This window comes from Somniosus microcephalus, chromosome 5 (genome assembly GCF_052327205.1).
Source record: "Somniosus microcephalus isolate GS21.2 chromosome 5, FLI_Smic_1.0, whole genome shotgun sequence".
NCBI lineage: Eukaryota > Metazoa > Chordata > Chondrichthyes > Squaliformes > Somniosidae > Somniosus > Somniosus microcephalus.
This window is the reverse complement of record NC_140991.1, coordinates 87,487,164-87,507,464: the sequence shown is the minus strand read 5'-3', so window position 1 is coordinate 87,507,464 and position 20,301 is coordinate 87,487,164. Positions and strand designations below refer to the sequence as shown.

At 39.4% G+C, this 20,301-nt stretch overlaps 1 protein-coding gene across 7 annotated transcripts in view; it reads right to left on the bottom strand.

Moving 5' to 3' along the window:
- Positions 1-1,466: 1,466 nt before the first annotated feature.
- cdk14 (cyclin dependent kinase 14) overlaps positions 1,467-20,301 on the bottom strand; it is an 845,377-nt gene continuing 826,542 nt past the window's right edge. For all 7 annotated transcript variants that reach the window (XM_085987941.1, XM_085987948.1, XM_085987945.1 and 4 more), the window contains one exon: positions 1,467-5,219. The gene's annotated coding sequence lies outside the window, so the exon portion shown is untranslated. The remainder of the gene's footprint in view (positions 5,220-20,301) is intronic.

Here is a 20,301-nt window from a genome sequence, read left to right as displayed (position 1 = left end):
AACCTTTAAATTACTGAATTAAACTGTTGCACAATGTCAAACTGACAAGAAAGCACTAAAACTCCACTAACCTGACAGCTGCAACTCATTACTCATAATCCCTTTAAATAACATCCCTGGATCCAGCTTCTGCCTGCTTGATGCCTCCTCTCCCTGTCTGGTCGAGGCGCTAAGGAAGGTGGCGAAAATCAATTTTGCAGATTGGGTGCCCAGTCGTCACGCTCTGCCTGGTGTTGAAGTCCCCGGTGGCACCTCGTACCGGCAGCGCAATGGGGGGACCGGATTTGCCATGCGTCGCTGGATTCGCCTTGCCCCAGCGCTACTCGTCAGCGCCCAGTTAGCACCAGCTAAACAACTGAATTTTTACCCCAAAAATTCTGACCTAGTCACCAGTTGCTGATAGGAACAAATATATTGTTAATGACAGTCTTAATTACAGAGCTGATCTGTGAAAGGTAGCTCTTTTCCACAGATTTGGGGTAAATGATTAGAAGCAAGTAAGCAACCTAGTCCAGGAATGTTGCATGTCCAGCATATGACTGATGTAAATCTATCAGTGGTTGGGAATATTCTCATTTAGGACCACCAATCTAGGTATACATCTAAATTGAAACTTTATAAAAATGCAAGAAGCTGTGGAATGACAAAGATTTGTTTAGCTCATTAAGGCCATTCTATTCTTTTGGCACTCCTCTACTAAGATTTGTCAGGAACTATTATTCACTGTATGTAACTTTTTTTTGTTTCACAACCACCTCCCCCCTCAATTTTCCTTCTCCTGAAGACAAACACTGGTATATATATGACTCCATGGGTGCAGGTGGTACCTCATCCAACTCGTGTGACTGAGACAAAAGGTCAGTCATAGTGTTCGTGTTGAGATGAGCTGAGTCTCAGTCTAAGGGTCTTCCTGGACTGTGTTGTTTAGTACCACACTAGACAGGGCGTTTACACAATGGGCTAGCAATTCAGTCGCTTTCCACCTTTTATACTACCAGAAATACATTAAACTCCTCCTTGAAAAAAAACCTTAATGCAGCATTTTCTTATGGTACTTTGCTCATTTAATTTTACTTGGTCATGCTGAAATATGGGAACAACAATTATCACATATTTATGCATTATTAGAGGTTAACCCCACTTTGGTCAGGTTCTACCCACTGGGGTGTCTAAAATATGAGTATATTTTTAATGATGTCCTAGCCAATATTAATCCCTCAATCAACATCACAAAAAAAAATTATCTGATGGTCATCACATTGCTGTTTGTGGGAGCTTGCTGTGCACAAATTGGCTGCTGCATTTCCTACATTACAACAGCTTCAAAGAGTACTTCATTGGCTGTAAAGTGTTTTGGGAATGTCCAGTGGTCGTAAAAGGAGCTATATAAATGCAAGTCTTACTTTCGATACTGGTATTATCTCAAAATAAGTAGGCAGTAATTAATTCTCACTCATTTAAAATAATCAGATGCACTATATTTTATTTATTCTCATGTAACAAGAAACCAACAGTTACAGAAGGACATACCATTAATATATCTGCAATAATACATTACATATAAGTTGTAACAAATAATGCAACATTTACACTGTTAACTACATACTAGGCTTTTTAAAGTTTGTGTCATTTGTTTGTATTTCATGTATATTTTTGTTTCTGTACCAAACTACAGCATGTCAAGGAGATGGATTTGAATAGATGCATCATACAAAAAAAGCAATATAATTGAAGCATACATGTGCAGTTTCTTTGAACAACACATCACAGATGCATATTTGGGATACTTGCCTTCACCTCAGTGCTCAAGGAATTTACAAGGCAGTACAGCATAAATATACAATGATCTTCATGTAAATGTCTGTGGGGAGACATTCAAAACCCAGTATGCAAGGTATCTCGGTAACCTCAATCACTGAACTATCATTTGTTTTAAGAGGGGAACAGCTTATTTTTTAACTCCTCTTTTGTAAAAACTCGGCAGGGAACATACATTATATATTTCCTTAAAAAAAGTTACAAAAAAGAATAAATATTCACAGGACATTTTAGAAGGATAATATTTAAGAGACTGCACATTCCATCATGTGAACACATGAAGTGAACAGAAACATTCTACTGATTATCAGACAAGCTGCACAGTGATTGCTTGTGTCTTTCTCCATTCTTGTTATGTACCAATGTTTAGTCAACCAAGAATTATTTATCTATTTAAACAATATTCAAATAAAGCTCATTATTGTCTGCTGATATGTCACACAAAAACCTTAAAGAAAAATAAAATCTTGTTTGCCCAACATAGTATCACCGTGTAAGCACATAAAAGATGAATATTTACAAAGAGAAATAATAAATGTGTTCACTTCATAGTATATTTCCAAAGTTTCTAACTCCTAGAGTTTGCTTTCATCTTGTGCAAGTGCTGACATAATTGAAGTATTCAGTGCGCTATTAAATTCCTTTAAAATTCTAAATTGTGTATTTCAGTGATTGTAAAGTCAGCATAACACAGTGCAACCTATTTTTATAGAAAACTCAGATTGATAAATAAAAAGAGCACATTATAATTAAATGTCACAACCACACTATAGTACAGGTCAATTTGCATTTGTTTTTCAGTTAGTTTTAATACTTATTTATTAGCAAATTGAGTCATGAAGTTAACATGATATAATCTCATACATATTATATTGGGGCCATATTACACACAAGTACTGTAAACGGGCACTTCACCATTGCTAATGACCTTGAAGAGACATATCCATATTACTAGGCTTGATAAAAAATTAAAACTCAAAGATATTTTTCTTAAACTATCTTTCTTAATTTGCCTTTTAACATTTATTTTAAAAGCATTTGTGTATTCATTTTCCAAGACCCTCAGATGTAACTAATGGAATGATTGCATGGGAAAAGATGTGCTTCTGAAATTTGTTTATTCAAAAAATGTTGACAATTGTGTTAAAAATTGATGGAACCAAAATAAAGTTAGAATCAAAGGGACAATCAGAGTGAAAGTTATACAAATGAAAGCTTCTGAAATCCAATATTTGGGAGGTGAAGCACTATCATCTTACACAATGTTAAAAACTGCAAAACAGATTTTTATTTTTTAACTCCCCCGATCATTTTTCTGTCCTAATATGTCAGACAGGCTTTTATAGTCCAAATTTCTGATTACTTATCTTTAATTTCTCTCAAATATTTAAAAACAAATTGCACCAACAGTTTTACTTTATTAATTTAAATAACCGTCCTCAATCACATATTTACAATTTTGAAAGTTACCATTCATGAATTGAACATAAATATATATTCCATTTATGTTTTGGGAGTATTCTAAAAACCAAGAACTGTATTAGAGGGCCAGTGAATATTATGTTGAACAGATCATGGAAAGAAGGAAGGGCTTAGCAACTATAAGTAAGACTTATTTGGTGTGGAACTGGACATGAGTTGGAAAAACAGGAATATTCTACAATATTTTTGTTCAATTTTAATGAAAAATGACAATATTAAGTAAATGTTGTCTCTTTATTCTCAATCTTTAACTATGGTCCCATTAACTAGCATGTACTTTCTGGATGAAATGATCTAAAGCATTTTTAGTAGAATACTTTAAAACAGTTCACAACCCATCTGTATTTTTTCCCCTTCTGAAATGCATTGAATCGCTATAGGCGTGTGCATGTTTAATGTACAATCTATACTATGCTTATACTACATACTTCCATTTTGTTGTTGCAATGTACCTCAGAGTCTTCAGAATATCATGGTTTGTTCTTTTTTGGGGCTGGACACAATGGAAAAGTAGGATTTTGTCAGAGAAGAAATAGTTTATACTGAAATAATGCATCTAATATTATGTTCCAAATTAAGTGTATTTAAACTTAACTACTGAATATAATCCCACAAATTAATTGAGAGAAAATCTGATTTTATAGATAGGAAGTAGTAATCAATGATAAAGAAAAGCTGTTTACACAAGTAGGGAGAGGCAAGAAACATTGTGAACAAAGAATAAAAATAAAGACAACACTAAAAACACTCGTTAAATATATAACTGAGAATTCATGACTGCTGACTATAACTGAAAACAACTCGTTATAGGTGAAGATATCTATTGATACCGATAGTGAAATCATAGGTGCATGTACAAAGAACATGTTTACAATTTCACTAAAAGCAGAAAGCAGCAGAAATCTTGCCGCAGCATTTAGTCTGGGGTAAAACCAAGCATAAAGTCACCTTTTTACACATTTGTCTTTATGTTAGGATTAAGTCAGTGCGCTAGCTAGTACAGGACAAAATGGATGGTCTGAGGCCACAAGGTTAAAAGGACAACAACAGTATTTGAAGAATCCTATGGCTCCTGCTCAGTACAGTGTTGCAACCCCATAGATTTTAACTCTGCTTTTTGAATGAGTCCCTCCATTATGGAGTCTTTAGCAAGAACAGACTTGCAGCAATAATGCATTTCCAGGGTCTGATCTGACAAAGAGTTGGGTATAAATCTAACCCCAGACTTCGTAGGAGCTAAAGAGATCCCATTATATACATGGTTTTTGTATTCTTCCAAAAAGCTAAGCAGGCGATCCTCATGATAGTACAAACTGTTTTAAACACTGCAGCTCACCCCATCAGCTGTGGATTTATCTATGTTCCTTGCAAGATCCCAGCTGGAGCACTGTCAGAAATGTTCACAGTGCTTCACTAGCTATTTCATTTCAATTGTATACAAAGGTATGCTGATTTTTGTAAAACATATGCAATGTCTTTCATGCCACCGTTGATTGCTTTGTAATGCTGACATCAGAGGATTTCCTGGCATGCTCAAGATAGTTTCAAAAAAAATCTTCAGAATTTCAAAGTTGCCAGTGAAATCTGAATGAGCTTTACAAAAACGCTACCCTACCACAGAAAATCAAAAGACTGACAGACAAGAGCCTGTAAAGCAGCACAGATCATTTATCAGCAAAGTGGATCTCTAAACAAACTATTTAAAAAAACGAGGTGGTTCTTGCATGTCATGGTTTAGCATTCAAGATGTCAATTTCAGAGCACAAGCACAAATAAACCCACACAATGCTAATGGCAAGAATTGTCTTAAAGACAGCAGCCATTCGCTAACATGACAGTATCAACGAGAGAATAGGTTCTTGAATTCCTTTGCTTTTCTGCTTCTTTAGCTGCTCTTTGGAACTGGCGATGGTGATAACCTTCAATAAAAAGAAGAAACAATCACATCACTGTTGTCATTAGAGTGAACCTCATAGTTTTGCTTTTACCAACACCAAGTCAATATGGTATCGGGGATCTCCGCTTTTTCTGACATGCAGGAAATACAGAGGACTGACTGACACTATTATTCTAAAACAATATGCTTACACTTTGGAGTCACAAGTTTACAATCATTTATGAAGGACACAAGGCTGAAAGTGAAATTAATTCTGGCTATTTAATGAACTCTTAAAACGGAACAGAAAAACAGATTTTCCCCTCCTAAAATGTTCACCTAGTCCAACTTAGTAAAGAACTATTGTAGAACTCAAATGATTGTGACTGAAATTAGAATTATTTTTTTACCCATGTATCTCTAGGGTTAGTAAGGCTCAGTTGACTAGAATAAATAGGAAAGTTGTACATAAACAGACAAAGTCAAATATTGCATTTAACTTAACAAAATGACCAATATACCGCTTGAAAGTAATATGCTTTTATATTCCATCTTGTATGGAAGTCTGTCTTCATTTGAAGAAACATTGATGTTTATTAGCTGTGTTGATTTCCTTGCAGTCAGTTTGAAATATTTTCAGACAGCATTTTAGATGGAATCTGCTTCAACAAATATGCAACAATCACATTATAATAAAATTAGACACATCACACCAGTACATTTAATCTGATATAAACAGACCAGATGTTAACATTTGGAGGCTACACTAATAGCACCAATTAACACTGAATACTATTGCTTGGCTAATCTAGTTTATACTTTTCAATTAACTATCATTTACAAAGTGTCCCTCTGGATTTTAGTCTTTCCATTTGACTCCACAAGTATCTGCAATTATAGTATTTGGCAATGCAGCCACATAGAAAGTAATATTTACTAAATCTAATCAATTGTTTTTCACAAACAATCAAAAGAAACCTACAAAGCACTGATTATTTCAGTTATACATAATAATACATAGTGATTCTTCACGAGAATTATCAGTACACGGTAGCTCTAAATCCAATCAGGTTGAAGTTACATTACAGAGATCACAAAAGAATTCAGCCTCAAACTAACTAATCACAAACCCAGTCCACTAGTCACAAATCCATTCAGCCTAAAATTACAGTCCACTAATCACAAATATATGCCATCTGAAACTGCTGCTGCTGTTACCTATATTTTATAACATTTGTATTCAACTGTTATCCTATTGCAGCTCGACAAGCACCAAGTGCTGAATAATTAATTGGCCCATCAGTACCCATAATGCATTCCCATCCTGACCTACATGCACTTTGAACTAAATATTTTTTGTCTCCTTTTTTCTTAGAACCAGCTGACAGCACCACATGATGGAAAAGATGAAAAATTAAAACGAGCGCTCCTGTAGGGTAGGTGAGTGACCTGTGGGAGAAAACTCAGCCGGAGAAGATTTTCGCACCTAGCATCAGACAGCTACAAATTGATTAGTTAGTCTGAGGAACTGCCACCAACCAGGCTCGAGAGACTAATTAAAGAGAGTACTGCCTGCACAGGCACCCCATTGACACCAAATTTGCTCAGCTGGGGCCATGAGGGAGCCTGCATTATCTCTACAGCTGTGGTTTCTCTTTTCTGACTTACATTATAGATAGTAGATGAGCACTGCTCTCTTCCTTCCCCCTAAAAAAAAGACTAAATTATAAATAGCATCATCAGTGCTTTTATACGAGTGATCCAGGTTAGCTAAATAATATGTAAAAAGCTAATCGGCTGACAGATGTCAAAGTCAAACTATGATTCACTGGAACAGATTATGATACTAAATAAAATTATATGGTTCACGCTTTAAATTCAATTTTACTGTGAAATGCCCAACAGTGGACAAAATATGTAGTTCTGGCAAATACTGTTTAAAAAAGGCAGTTACAAATAAGCAATAAAACTATGATTACAAAGTGTTCCCTAAATCAGTTAATCACATCGGGCCACATTTTCCTTTTTTATCAAAACATAGGCTCAATGGCCTTTTTCATTATTTATGAATTGCCACCAGAATGGCAGGAATGCACAGTTTTGAAATGTATAATTTCCTTAAATGCAATTTTGTTAATGAGAAAATTAAAAACAACCAATCACAATGTACCTGCAATAATTAACACTTCTGAAGCAGCTACTGAGCCACTTAACCTGCATGAATTTTGTAAAGTTCAGTTATCCTGCTGTGGAATACACAATATTTTTGCAAAATGGTTGAGCATCAAGTTTGAAAAGGCCAATTTTTCCCATGACACCCTTTGTGTCCCTTTCAGCTATATTATGGAGAAATTTCAGTGTCTTTTTGTTGCAGGAAGACAGCTCAACATGGTAGAAACTGAACAAGCATGATATGCCAGAGAGAACGTGAACTCCATGTCCAGTAATGCAGTGACCTGGCTGAAGTTCCTAAAGGAATTCAGAGATTTAAAATTTAATGCATAAATTTAAGGCAAGAATATTGTAAAGTAGGTCAGTTGCCCATGTCCTAACTCGCACCAAGTCTCATTTACCCATCACCCCTGTGCTCGCTGACCTACATTGGCTTCCGGTTAAGCAACATCTCGATTTTAAAATTCTCATCCTTGTTTTCAAATCCCTCCATGGCCTCACCCCTCCCTATCTCTGTAACCTCCTCCAGCCCTACAAACTTCCACCCCACCAGAGAGATATCTGCGCCCCTCTAATTCTGGCCTCTTGAGCATCCCTGATTTTAATCGCTCAACCATTGGTGGCCGTGCCTTGAACTGCCTAAGTCCTAAGCTCTGGAATTCCCTCCTAAACCTCTTCACCTCTCTTTCCTCCTTTAAGATGCTCCTTAAAACCTTCCTCTTTGACCAAGCTTTTGGTCACCTGCTCTAATTATGTAGCTTGGTGTCAAATTTTGTTTTATAACACGCCTGTGACGTGCCTTGGGACATTTTACACATTAAAGGCGCTATATAAATACAAGTTGTTGTTGTAGTAAGTAGCACATGACATATGGAGATGAATTGTTGTTAATTGTTAAATACATGGAAAAACACTCTACCTGCTACATCTCTGTAAACATTTCTCTGTGTGAGTAATGTGGCAGAAGTGAGATAGTAGGGTTACATAACTTATACAAGTCATGATGGCAACAAGAAAATGCTTCAGAAATTAATTTCCACTAGTCAAAATCACCCACTCTCAATTGCCATTGCCCTCATGTTTAAAGTCACAATTCACAGATAACTGCAGGGCACAATTTGTGGAGCATACCAGCATAAACCTCTCTGAATATGTTGAGAGAATTATGGATTTATTTTGGAGACACTCTGGAAATGCTTAGGATTGTCGATGTAGGGTTACACAGACCAACTGGCATGTACAAGTCAACTGGTATTTATCATATTAATCAGATCTTCTAATCTTTGTGAAACATTTGACAACAGCATGTACAAACACATTATTGTGTGACAATAGTAGAATAAAAAATAGATGTGTATGTATGGCCCAGAGCTTCCTCAGAGCAGCTCTGAGGAAATTCCTGTATACTTATTTCTAATGCCCATCTGCTCCCTTTATAAAGCAAATACCACGGCACCAACGATCACCACTGACAATTGAATCGGACACCCACACAGCTGCACACAATTAGGAAGAAGATCATAATGAGGTTGAGGAGAAGGGTGAAGCACAAAGCACCGGTGAGGAAGTGGTACCAGTGTGGGGGTTAATGAGCAATCGGCAAGTATTGGATGCAATTCCAGATTGCTCCTACTGACTTGTACTGGGATGCCTATCTTAGTGGAGGATGTTAGAAAACATGGCCTATGTTGAACAGCAACTTGTCTCCATGCACAATAATGGAAGGTATGCTAAAGATGGACAACATGCAATCTGTCATTAAGCACCTGGAAACAACAATGGCAACCTCAGTTATGCAGGCCATAGAGACATGCATCCCTCAAAAGTGCTCCCATTGCTGCAATGAAAGCTTTGGAATCCATAATCCAACAAGCAATCACAGCCGGCTTCAACTCACTTAGAAAACAATTGCTGGAAACCACGAAGAAGGGATTAAGAGATCTCATAGATATCCAGGGTTTTGTGCTCATATAGATCTGTAGGTGCTGGGAGAGATTCTCCTGCAGCAATGACAAACAGAGTAGCACAGGACCAGCTGGTTGCCATTTATGCCCTTGACAGTTTTGTGCCATCAGCTAACACAGCACAAATGATGGTAGATGCTGTCTTTGAAAATGAACAACCCACAGCAAAGCAGTAAAGGAGACGTGTGACACTGATGCAGGTTAATTGGTGTATTCACTGTGCACTCACCCACTAGTGGTGCTCCTTCAACTGGAGGAGCAGTAGGGCATATAAGCAACTAACATGCAAAGGTTCATAGCACAAAAGAGAAAATGCATCAGCAAAATATATTAAATAAAATGGCAAGTTGTGAAATTGAATCCAATAAACCTGGTATTGTGTGGGCTAGCACCAAAAAACAAAATGAGCATGAAAGTTGCCACACTGTCATAAAAACCCAACTGGTTCACTAATGTCCTTCAGGGAAGGGAACCCGCTACGCCTACTCATGACTCCAGTCCGGCACTATGTGATTGACTCCTACCGCCCTCCGGGCAACAAGGAATGGTCTATCAATACTGTCATCAGTCTCGCCCACATCCTAAGAACAAATTTTAAAATGTGCACTGAAACATAAAGTAATATGTATTCATTTAATATATCTTGCAACGTTATTCTTTCATTCTACATTAAGGAAAGTGCCAGTTATCAAAAAGTAAACCTAACAACTTGCATTTCCATAGCACTTTTAACATAGGCAGTGTTGCAAAGCACTTTACAGAGGTGGGGGCGGTGCGGAAAGGTAGAAACAGGAATAATAATGCAATGCCAAGCCTTGGACAGAAAGATTAGGCGGGGTTACCAAAAGCTTGGTCAAAAAGATGGGTCTTAGATGGTTTTTAAAGATAAAGAGAGAGAAAAGGAGCAGTGGAGGGGATTTAATGAGGGAGTTCCAGGGATTAGGGCCAAGGTGACCCTAGATTCTGCCACCAATGGTGGGGCAAAGGAAGGGGATGCACAAAAGGTCAGAGAGGACCGAAGGATGCATAAAATTTACAAAGAAATTACAACATGGAAACAGGCTCTTCAGCCCATCACACAAGCAGTAGTCATAATCCTACATGCTTGTTCTGTTCCTATATCCCTTTAGCCCCTCTTTCCTTCAACCACCTATCTAACCTATTCTTGAAAGTTAAAATGGTCGCTGCTTCATTCATCAACTCCAGTCGTACATTCTATAGCTTCACAATCCTTTACATTAAAAAAAGTTTATACCTCTTTCTCTCCTAAATTTTAAACTTAATCCCTATGTTCCCTTGTTCTAGTTCCCTAAACCACTGGAAACAGTCTGTTTCTATCTATTCTGTCTCATCCTTCATAATTTTAAACATCTCTATCAAATCACTCCACAGTCTCCACTGTTCTAATGAAAACAGATCCAATTTTTCAAGTCTTTCTTTTTATTTGTATTTCCTCATATCAAGCAGTATCCTAGTGAATCTTTGCTGTACCATCTCTGTTGCCTCAACATCTTTCCTATAACATGGAGCCCAAAATTGAACACAGTGCTCCAATTCTGGTCTTACTATGGTTTTATATAAGTTCATCATTACATCTCGACTTTTATACACCTTTTGCCATAAAACACAGCATTCCATTAGCTTTAAAAAAAGTGCAGCTGCTTTTAAACCTGAACCCCTAAATCCCTCTGCCCTTTCACATCATCCAGCCCTCCCTTAAAGTATTATTACTTTATTTTTTTTACCAACATGTACCACCTCACACTTACCGATACTGAATTCCATGTGTCACTTTTGTGCCCATTCCACCATTTTTTCCCCAATATCCCATTGCAGCTTCCTTTGGTCCTCAGAATTTTTTACTATGGCTCCTATTTTATCCTCTGCAGTTTTGGACACCACTCTCTCTAGCATTATATCCTTTTTGATTTTCTCTTACCCTGTGCAATTCTGCAGTTTTTCATGACTTGCCTTCAACGCCACCTTTAAAAAGCTGAGTAAAATCAGCTTCACCCTCTTAACTTTCATAAACCTATTTTTTTGACAACAATTATGAGAACAATGCAAAAGACAGTCAATAGGTCTTTTACTGCTTTCTACCAGACAAGCAGCACTGTTTATGCCAAACTACATTTTTGATCAATATGGTTCGTGGTTTATAAATATCTAAACAGTAAGAGCAATATTTGTGTTCATAGGTTTTTATTTTCTAATATAAGGCAAATCTATATAACTACAAACTCTAGATAGAAAAGCACACAATATTATAGCAAAAATCATAATTTGAGACCAATAAACATTCGCTATTAAGTTGTTACAAAATGTATATGAATGCAGGATAAGCTCTACTCCTTACATATGCACGAGTCATACAAATTTCTTGCAGATCAGAATTCCCAATCCTCTCTCTTCCAGCAACCTGGGACACTACAAGACTAGAATTCTGTGTATATGGCCAGTCATAATTAAAGGCTGGTGCACTGTCCAATGCTGGTTCGAGGAATCCCCTCCTTCCCAGAGACACTGACAAGGATCTCTGTGTTCTCCTTTTATTGCTAAAGATGAGAAATTGCCAATGACAGCAAATTAAAGAAACAGGTAAAGGTGATAGAATAGCTGCATGTGCACCCCATCTGAAGTAAAGTGTGCTCTTTAAGTCAAGGGGGCTGAGAATAGAACTTGGGAAAATAAAATGGGCAACAATATTGGCAAACAATGATGTAGAACAGCAATGGAAAACATTTAAAACGGTGTTCAACAGAGTGCAGGAAAAATATATTCTGCTAAAAAGAACTAAACACTAATGAGACTCCATGGATGAATAAAGCCATAAGGGAACAATTGAGGGTAAGGAAAGAGGCATACATTAAGTACATGGACAGCAGGGGAGTGCATGATAAGGGAGAATATGAAGCGATTAGGAAAGTCAAAAAAACAATTAGGAAGGCAAAGAGGAACTATGAAATTCAATTATCAAGGAACATAAAACAAAATAGTAAAATATTTTACAGGCTGATCAATAAAGAGGTTGGGATGGGAATAGGGCCATTAAAGGATATACAGGATAACACCACAGGTAACGATAGAGAGATGGCAGAAATATTAAATAATTATTTTGCTTCAGTATTTACCAGGGAGATAGAACAGGTGGACATGACATTGGATGATGAGATTAGCAATGAGATAAGTGCATTTAAAATAAAAAGAGGGGATATATTAAATAAACTAATCAAACTCAGAGGATAAAACCACTGGTCCGGATGGATTGCATCCACGCATTTTAAAAGAATCTAGGGAAGAGATAGCAGAGACATTACTACACATATTTAATAATTCGTTAGAAAAAGGTGTAGCACCAGAAGACTGGCAGATAGCTAACATAATACCTATATTTAAGAAGGGGGATGTCCAGGGAATTATAGACCAGTCAGCTTAACATCAGTGGTAGGAAAAATAATGGAATCCCTGCTAAAGGAGAAAATAGAACATCTAGAAACCAAAAATATAAGGAAGAGTCAGCATGGATTTCAAAAGGGAAAGTCCTGCTTGACCAACCTCATTGAATTTTTTGAAGAGGTAACAGAAATAGACAATGGTAATGCAGTAGATGTAATTTATCTAGATTTTCAAAAGGCCTTCGATAAGGTACCCCATAATAGACTGATGAACAAGGTCAGAGAATGCGGAGTCAGGGGACAAGTAGCAGAATGGATAGCTAGTTGGCTTCAAGACAAAAAGCAGAGAGTAGGGGTAAAAGGTAACTATTCACAGTGACAGGAGGTAGGAAGTGGTGTTCCACAAGGATCAGCACTGGGACCACTGTTGTTCACAATTTACATTAACAATTTAGACTTTGGAATCAAAAACACAATTTCTAAATTTGTGGATGACACCAAATTGGGGGGGATATTCAATACTGAGGAGGACTGCAACAAATTACAGGAGGACATTAATAAACTTGCAGAATGGCATATAATTGGCAAATGAAGTTCAACACAGATAAATATGAGGTATTACATTTTGGTAGGAAGAATAGGGAGGTCACTTATTACCTGGCGGGTGTGAGTCTAGCTAGAGTAGAGGAACAAAGGGATCTCGGAGTACAAATACACAGATCACAAAGTTGCAACACAGGTTAGCAAGGCCATAAAAAAAGCAAACCAAGCACTAGGGTTTATTTCTAGAGGGATAGTATTGAAAAGTAGGGAAGTTATGCTAAACCTGTATGGAACCTTAGTTAGACCACTGCGTACAGTTCTGGTCACCATATTATAAAAAAGATATAGAGGCACTAGAGAGGGTGCAGAGAAGATTTACAAGGATAATAGCAGAAATGCAAGGGTATACATATCAGGAAAGGATGAACAGGCTGGGTCTTTTTTCTCTTGAAAAAAGGTGGCTGAGGGGTGACCTAATAGAGGTTTTAAAAATTATGAAAGGTTTTGATAGAGTGGATACAGAGATAAAATTTACACTTGTGGGGAAGAGCAAAACTAGAGGCCATCAATAAAGAAAAAGAAAGACTTGCATTTATATAGTGCCTTTTACGACCACTGGACGTCTCACAGCACTTTACAGCCAATGAAGTACTTTTGAAGTGGAGTCACTGTTGTAATGTGGGAAACGCGGTAGCCAATTTGCACACAGCAAGGTCCCACAAACAGCAATGTGATAATGACCAGATAATCTGTTTTCGTTATGTTGGTTGAGGGATAAATATTGGCCAGGACACCGTGGATAACTCCCCTGCTCTTCTTTGAAATAGTGCCATGGGATCTTTTACCTCCACCTGACAGAGCAGGTTTATCGTCTCATCCAAAAGACGGCACCTCCAGCAGTGTAGGACTCCCTCAGTACTAGCACTGGAGTGTCAGCCTAGCTTCATGAGCTCAAGTCCCTGGAGTGGAACTTGAACCCACAACCTCCTGACTCAGAGGCGAGTGTGCTACCAACTGAGCCACAGCTGACAATACAAGATAGTCACCAAGAAACATAGAAGATAGGAGCAGGAGTAGGCCATTCGGCCTCTCGAGCCTGCTCTGCCATTTAATGAGATCATGGCTGATCATCCAAATTCAGTACCCTGTCCCTGCTTTCTCCCCATATCCCTTTAGCCTTAAAAAATATCTAACTCCTTCTTGAATATATTTAATGAATTGGTCTCAACTGCCTTCAGTGGTAGAGAATTCCACAGGTTCACCACTCTCTGGGTGAAGAAATTCCTCCTCATTTCTGTCCTAAATGGCTTACCCTTATCCTTAGACTATGACCCTTGGGTCTGCATCACCCACGCCATCCTTCCTGCATCTAGTCTGTCTAGTCCTGTTAGAATTTTATAAGTTTCAATGAGGTCCCCTCTTATTCTTCTAAACTCCAGTGAATACAAGCCCAATCGACCCAATCTCTCCTTATACGTCATTCCTGCCATCCCAGGTATCAGTCTGGTGAATCTTCGCTGCACCCCCTCCATGGCAAGAACATCCTTCCTCAGATAAGGCGACCAAAACTGCACACAACACTCAAGGTGTGGTCTCAGCGAGGCCCTGTACAACTGCAGCAAGACATCCTTGCTCCTCTAATCAAATCCTCTCGCTATGAAGGCCAACATACCATTTGCCTTCTTAACCGCCTGCTGCACCTGCATGCTTACCTTCAGCAACTGGTGCACAAGGACACCCAGGTCTCATTGCACTTCCCCTTCTCCCAATCTATTGCTGTTCAGATAATAATCTGCCTTCCTGTTTTTGCCACCAAAGTGGATAACCTCACATTTATCCACATTATACTGCATCTGCCATGCATTTGCCCAATCACCCAACCTGTCCAAATCATACTGGAGTTTCTCGGCATCCTCCTCACAGCACACATGCCTACCCAGCTTTGTGTCATCTGCAAATATGGAGATATTACATCTAGTTCCCTCGTCTAGATCATTAATATATATTGAGAATAGCTGGGATCCTAGCATCGATCCCTGCGGTACCCCACTAGTCACTGCCTGCCACTTGGAAAAAGACCCGTTTATTCCAACTCTTCGCTTCCTGTCTGCCAACCAGTTCTCTATCCAAGTCAGTAACTTACCCCCAATCCCATGTGCTTTATCTTTACACGCTAATCTCTTATGCGGGACTTTATCGAAAGCCTTCTGAAAGTCCAAATACACCACATCCACTGGTTCTCCCTTATCTATTCTACCAGTTACATCCTCAAAAAATTCCAGAAGATTAGTCAAGCACAATTTACCTTTTGTAAATCCATGTTGACTTTGTCCAATCCTGTCACTGTTTTCCAAGTGCTCTGCTATTACATCTTTTGTAATGGACTCTAGCATTTTCCCCACTACTGATGTCAGGCTTACCGGTCTATAATTCCCCATTTTCTCTCTACCACCATTTTTGAATAGTGGGGTAACATTAGCTACCCTCCAATCCATGGGAACTGTTCCATAGTCTGTAGAATTTTGGAAGATGACGAACAATGCATCTACTATTTCTACGGCCTCTTCCTTAAGTACCCTAGGATGTAGATTATCAGGCCCTGGGGATTTATCGGCCTTCAATCCCGTGAATTTCCCTAACACCATTTCCCTACAAATGCTGGTTTCATTCAGTTCCTCCCTCTCATTAGACCCTATTTTCCCCGACATCTCTGGGAAGTTATTTGTGTCCTCCTTTGTGAAGACAGAACCGAAGTATGTATTTAATTGGTCTGCCATTTCTTTGTTCCCCATTATAAATTCCCATGATTCTGACTGCAAGGGACCTACGCTTGACTTCACCAATCTTTTTCTCTTCACATATCTATAGAAGCTTTTAGTCAGTTTTTATGTTCCCTGCAAGCTTACTCTCGTACTCTATTTTCCCCCTCTTAATTAATCCCTTTGTCCTCATTTGCTGAATACTAAACTGCTCCCAATCCTCAGGTTTGCTGCTTTTTCTGGCCAATTCGTATGTCCTCTCCTTGGATCTCATGCTATCCCTAATTTCCCTTGTTAGCCACGGTTGAGTCACCTTTTTTGTTTTATTTTTATGCCAAACAGGGATGAACAAATTCTGTAGTTCATCCATGCGATCTTTAAATGTTTGCCAATGCTTATCCACCGTCAACCCTTTAAGTAACATTCCCCAGTCCATCTTAGCCAACTCGCGCCTCATACCATCGTAGTTTCCTTTATTTAAATTCAGGACCCTCGTCTCTGAGTCAACTACTTCACTCTCCATCTTAATGAAGAATTTGATCATATTATGATTGCTCCGCCCCAAGGGTCCTCGCACAACAAGATTGCTAATTAATCCTTTCTCGTTACATAATACCCAGTCTAAGATGGCCTGATCTCTAGTTGGTTCCTCGACATATTGGTCCAGGAAACCATCCCGTATACACTCCAGGAATTCCTCCTCCACTGTATTGTTACTAATTTGGTTAGCCCAAGCTATATGTAGATTAAAGTCACCCATGATAACTGCTGTGCCCTTATTGCATGCATCTCTAATTTTCCATTTAATGCCATCCCCAACCTCAGCATTACTGTTTGTGGGTCTGTATACAACTCCCACTAATGTTTTCTGCCACTTGGTATTTCTCAGCTCTACCCATAAGAAATCCCATACGGAATTCAGAAGAAACTTCTTTACCGAGGGAGTGGTGAGAATGTGGAATTTGCTACCACAGGGAGTGGTTGAAGTGAATAGTATAGATGCATTTAAGGGGCGGCTAGACAAGCATATGAGGGAGAAGGGAATAGAGGGTTATGCTGATAGATTTAGATGAGGAAAGACGGGAGTGGCTCGAGTGGAGCATAAACGCCGGCATGGACTGGTTGGGTTGAATGGCCTGTTTCTGTGCCATATATCCTATGTAATCCATCGTAGGAAGCATATTATTGCCTTTGAGAGGGTACAGAGGTGAACAAAGATGATTCCCGGTATCAGCAACTTAAGTCATGAGGAAGGATTAAGTTGAGCTCATTTTCTTTGGGAGAGAGGTGATCTAATTGAAGTTTACAAGATTATAAAGAGAATTGGCAAAATGTTATCCAGATAAATTGTTCGCTAGCTGAAGATTTAAATACCAGTGTCAGAAGTTTAAAAAAACTGTACTTTCGGATTAAGTGAGGTGGAACTTTTTCACCCAAGGGGGAAAGCAATTGAAGCAGACAGTTTAAGTAGGTTCAAGACAATTGGATGCATTTCTGGAGGGAGAAGGCATTTAGCGATATAGTGAGAAGGATGGTATGTGGGGTGGATCTATGAAAAAAGGACAGGTTTGTTTGAGCCTAATGGCCTTTTCCTGTTTATAACTAACGTTGTACATTTTTTTATTCATTCAAAGGACATGGGCATCATTGGTAAGGCCAGCATTTATTGCCCATCCCTAATTGCCATTGAGAAGGTGGTAGTGAGCACCATTCTTGACCCGCTGCAGTCCATGTGGTGAAGGTACTCCCACAGTGCTGTTAGGGAGGGAGTTCCAGGATTTTGACCCAGTGACTATGAAGGAACAGTGATATATTTCCAAGTCAGCAGCGGGAGCAGTGGACCTGCGAGGGAGCAGTGGCTGTGGGTGAAAATAAAGATCGGTGATTTTCAGGCCCAGTCGAGCAGCGGGAGTGGTGGACCTGCGAGGGAGCAACAGATGTGGGTGAAAATAAAGATCGGTAATTTTCAGGCCCAGTCGAGCAGCGGCAGCAGCGGACCTGCGAGGGAGCAACAGATGTGAGTGAAAATAAAGGTCGGTGATTTTCAGGCCCAGTGGAGCAGCGACAGAATTCGAGAGTGACGTCACAGTACAAAAAGTGATGCTGGTGCAGGGGAAGCAGCTGATTGGGTGAGTACGGCCAGGTGAGTATTTATATTACTCTATAGTTTGACAGTTAAGATCAATAGTTTATAAGGTTTTAAAGGTCTTAATTTTGTGGTTTATAGTTGCTAAGGTCTCTGTTGTGTAGTGGGGAGTGCTAGTAAACAAGGGCCCTTGAGTATATCAGTTAATTGTAGTGTAATTAGTGGTATTGATTTAATTTAATTTAATTTAGGTTAATTAAAAGGGTAAGTTTTGGCAGCACAGCTCAGCCCCGTGGTATGCTCCTCCTGCACTATGTGGAAAATCAGGGACACTTCCCGTGTCCCTGACAACTGTGTGTGCGGAAAGTGTATCCAGCTGCAACTACTGGCAGACCGCATTGTGGCACTGGAGTTGTGAATGGATATATACTGGCGCTTTTGCGATGCTGAGGACATTGTGGCTAGCACATTTAGGGAGTTGGTCACACCGCAGGTAAAAGCTGCATAGGCAGGAAGGGAATGGGTGATCGCCAGGCAAAGTAGTAGCCGCAAGTAGGTAGTGCAGGGGTCCCCTGTGGCCATCCCCCTCTCAAACAGATATACCACTTTGAATAACAACAGAGAATGCTGGAAAAACTCAGCAGGTCAGGCAACATCCGTGGAGAGAAATTTGAGTTGACATTTCGGGTTCAAACCCTTCTTCAAAACCACTTTGAATACTGTTGGGGGGATGGCTTATGGGGGGAAGGCAGCAGTAGCCAACTTCCTGGCACCATGGGTGGTTCTGCTGCACAGGACGGGAGGAAAAAGAGCGGGAGAGCTATAGTGATAGGGGATTCTATTGTAAGGGGAATAGATAGGCCTTTCTGCGGCTGCAAACGAGACTCCAGGATGGTATGTTGCCTCCCTGGTGCAAGGGTCAAGGATGTCTCAGAGCGGCTGCAGGGCATTCTGGAGGGGGAGGGTGAACAGCCAGTTGTCGTGGTGCATATAGGTACCAACGATATAGGTAAAAAATGGGATGAGGTCCTAAAAGCTGAATATAGGGAGTTAGGAGGTAAATTAAAAAGTAGACCCTCAAAAGGTAGTAATCTCAGGATTGCTACCAGTGCCACATGCTAGTCAGAGTAGAAATAGAAGGATATTTCAGATGAATACGTGGCTAGAGAAATGGTGCAAGGGGAGGGATTCAAATTCCTGGGACGTTGGAACCGGTTCTGGGGGAGATGGGACCAGTACAAACTGGACGGTTTGCACCTGGGCAGGACCGGAGCCAATGTCCTTGGGGGAGTGTTTGCTAGTGCTCTTCGGGAGGGCTTAAACTAAAATGGCAGGGGGTTGGGAACCTGTGCAGAGAGACAGAGGAAAGGGAAGCAAGGATAGAAGCAAAAGACAAGGAGAAAAGCAAAAGTGGAAGGCAGAGAAATCAAGGGTGTAAATCAAACAGGGCCACAGTAAATAATAATTCTAAAAAGAATAATAGTGTTTAAAAATCCAGCCTGAAGGCTTTGTGTCTTAATGCGAGGAGCATTCGTAATAAGGTGGATGAATTAGCTGCACAAATGGATGTAAATGGATATGATATAATTGGGATTACAGAGACATGGCTCCAGGGTGACCAAGGGTGAGAATTCAATATCCAGGGGTATTCAGTATTCAGGAAGGACAGGCAAAAAGGAAAAGGAGGTGGGGTAGCATTGCTGGTTAAAGAGATTAACACAATAGTAAGGAAGGATATTAGCTCTGATGATGTGGAATCTGTATGGGTAGAGCTGAGAAATACCAAGGGGCAGAAAACGTTAGTGGGAGTTGTATACAGACCCCCAAACAGTAATTTTGAGGTTGGGGATGGCATTAAATGGGAAATTAGTGACGCGTGCAATAAGGGCATAACAGTTATCATGGGTGACTTCAATCTACATATAGCTTGGGCTAACCAAGTTAGTAACAATACTGTGGCGGAGGAATTCCGACAGTGTATACGGGATGGTTTCCTGCACAAATATGTCGCGGAACCAACTAGAGATCAGGCCATCTTAGACTGAATATTATGTAATGAGAAAGGATTAATTAGCAATCTTGTGGTACGAGGCCCCTTGCGGAGGAGCAATCATAATATGATAGAATTCTTCATTAAGATGGAGAGTGAAGTAGTTGACTCAGAGACTAGGGTCCTGAATTTAAATAAAGGAAACTATGATGGTAT